This window comes from Grammomys surdaster, unplaced genomic scaffold (genome assembly GCF_004785775.1).
Source record: "Grammomys surdaster isolate TR1022 unplaced genomic scaffold, NIH_TR_1.0 125801, whole genome shotgun sequence".
NCBI classification, from domain to species: Eukaryota; Metazoa; Chordata; class Mammalia; order Rodentia; family Muridae; genus Grammomys; species Grammomys surdaster.
Window position 1 is genome coordinate 2,149,191 of NW_021620632.1, and position 2,917 is coordinate 2,152,107.

Consider the following 2,917-nt stretch of genomic DNA (forward strand, 5'->3'; position numbering starts at 1 on the left):
CCCTCCCTCTCTCTCTCTCTCTCTCTCTCTCTCTCTCTCTCTCTCTTTCCCTCTCTCTGTATGTGTGTGTGTATGTGTGTTTGGAAAAGATTGCTGTTAGCCATGTGTGTGTGTGTTTGGTAAAGAGTGTTGTTAGTCGTGTGTGTGTGTGTTTGTGTGTGTTTGTGTGTGTGCGTGTGTGTATGTGTGTGCGTGTGTGTATGTGTGTGTGTGTGTGTGTGTGTGTGTATGTTTGGGAAGATTAGCATATGTGGTCTGTTGGGAAGGTATGTCACTGGGGAAGGTACCAAACAATATTCAGTTAGCACTCTGTCTCCTGGCAGTGTCTTAAAAGGTGAGTTCTCATCTACATCCAGCAGCATGTCTGTTTGCTGCCTTGCTCCCCACTACGAGGGTAATAATGTGTACACCCTCTGACAATTTTGAAGCCCCTAAATCCCTTATTCTATTAGTTGCCCATAGTATTTTATCAGGACAACCAGGTCAATAGAAAATTGACTAAGACATTGTCTTTATTTTGATGTAGATGCATACTATGTACTCCACCTTAATCTTTTTTTCTTTTTTGAAATTTAAAGAAAAAATTTATTGAAGATCTGAAAAACAACTCCTACAAGATTGATTTTTCATAAAACTGTAGCTACATGATATATTGCATCTATCATGTTAAAATGTGCATTAGACACAAATACAAAAACCGTGAAAACAAGCCACCATTCTTTAACAGTTGAGCAAAGATAAAATGCCTAAGGAACAACATGGATTACTTGCAAAGGATGGGCTCTTTAAGTGCCATTAAAAAAAAAAAGAGAGCACAGATGGATGAGTGTTCAGTTATATACACTGATGGTAGCCTTTGGCACTAGGAATCAGAGGATTTTGTCATATAGCATTAACACATATTTAAAAAGTGTATAGTGTCGAAGGAACAGAACCACCAGCATTCAAAAGCAGCTTTGTCACCTAAGAAAACACCTTACAGCATGTCTCTCTGTTGTCCATCACTGATGCACTGGTAGAAATCTTGAAATGAAAAACAGAAAGAAAAAAAAGGAGCAGTTACTTCTTTTATTCTCTCTGTTAAATCAAACAGAAAACAAACATCAACTCTGTTATACACTAAAGGTCTTCAAAGTACATCATTTGTACAAGAGAAGGACTAAGAACCAAACTGTTTACAGAGATCCAAGCCCGAGTGAGAGAGAGCACGCCCCTCACACAGCTTTCCGATGGTACTCGGGAGAAGCCACTTCATAATCACTGGCACTGAACAAAGTTGCAGAATTCTTTGCCAGGTACTTGAGGAAATCATGTAGACAGTTCAGTAATAATGTAAGGCTTTTCTCATCTAGAGTTGTATAGGCAAACATCGCTCCAATTCGCACAGATAATCTCAGTAAATATGGCACTCCGTACACCTAGGACATGGGTGCATCTGGGAGATCCGGCGAGAATTTCAGCATATTGTGGTCTCTCAAATTTGTAGAGTAGCTGAGTGATCAGCATTACATTGAAGTACTCCTTTATCCATTCCACAACCTCATTAACAGCATACTTTTAAACAGCATATTATTATACTTATATTAACATTAATATAACATTAATTAATATAACATTACATATAATTAATTATAATTAATTAACTATATGTAATAATTATATGTAATTATAATTATATATTAATAATTATATAATATATGCTATATATTATAATTATATAATATAATTAATGAATATATTAATAATTATATAATAATTATATATAATGGTATAATTAATTAATATGACATTATATTATACTTATATTAACATTATATATAACTCATATTAACATTAATATACCTTATATATTAACAGCATATTATTATCCTAAGTGTAAGTGTATACTTATTAACAGCAACCTTATTAACAGCATATTATCTGTATTTCCTTGAGACTTCTTATAATTTGCATAATCCTCGAAAATGGAATACACATTCTTCTTGGCAGGAAGATAAAAAAGTTGCTTTTGTCTGGCAATCAAGTCCTAGACATCCACAAATCATGGTTTCAGTTCTTCAGGAATCTTCACTGTAACTTCAACTCTGTTCATGAATGTTTCTTCATTTTCAACAGTAGGATCTACCAGGGCACTCTTCTCCCTAGGAGGCTGAGGTGTCTCACTGGTACTGCTACCATCTCCATTTCCAGGTGTTTTCTGCTTGTTCTTTTTTGTTTTCACTTCAACATTTTTCTGTTGCAGACCAGATGCCTTCTTCCCTGGAGTAGCCCCTCTCATCTTGCCCTCTGCATATTGTTCCTGATTGACCTTTTGAAGTTCTTGCCGTTTCTACAAATTGCTGTCCAAGTATTTGAGTACTCTGCTTTCTGGCACCCATTCATCCCAATTTTCATTCCAACCACTGTAATGGATAAAGTACTTCACTTGTTTGTCCTTTATGGCAACCTTCACACACTTTGCTTCATAAAGAAGAGTCCCATGAAAGCATAGCACTCGCTCTCCCTCCTGGAATTTAGGTTTCGGTTCCTTCTTGAGCGCCATTTATAAGTGATTCGCTGCCTCCTCCTTCTCCCACCATCCCTGACTACTGCCCCCTACACAACTTAATCTTAATTTTGTGATTTCACAAGGCTGAAATGATGGCTAGACATTTAAGAGCATCTGTTGCTCTTGTAGAGAACCCCAGTTGAGTTACAGCAATAAAGTTGGACAGTTTGTAACCACCTATAATTCCAGCTTCAGGAAATCCAACAGGTTTTCTGGTCTCCATGGATACCTACATTTGTAGAAATATATACATAATACATACATACATAATACATAATACATACATACATAATACATACATACATGCACACACACGAGAGAGAGAGAGAGAGAGAGAGAGAGAGAGAGAGAGAGAGAGAGAGAGAGAGA

At 36.4% G+C, this 2,917-nt stretch overlaps 1 pseudogene; it reads right to left on the reverse strand.

The window, feature by feature from the left end:
• Positions 1-1,214: 1,214 nt before the first annotated feature.
• On the reverse strand, positions 1,215-2,542 carry LOC114640296 (annotated as a pseudogene).
• Between the last annotated feature and the right edge of the window lie 375 nt (positions 2,543-2,917).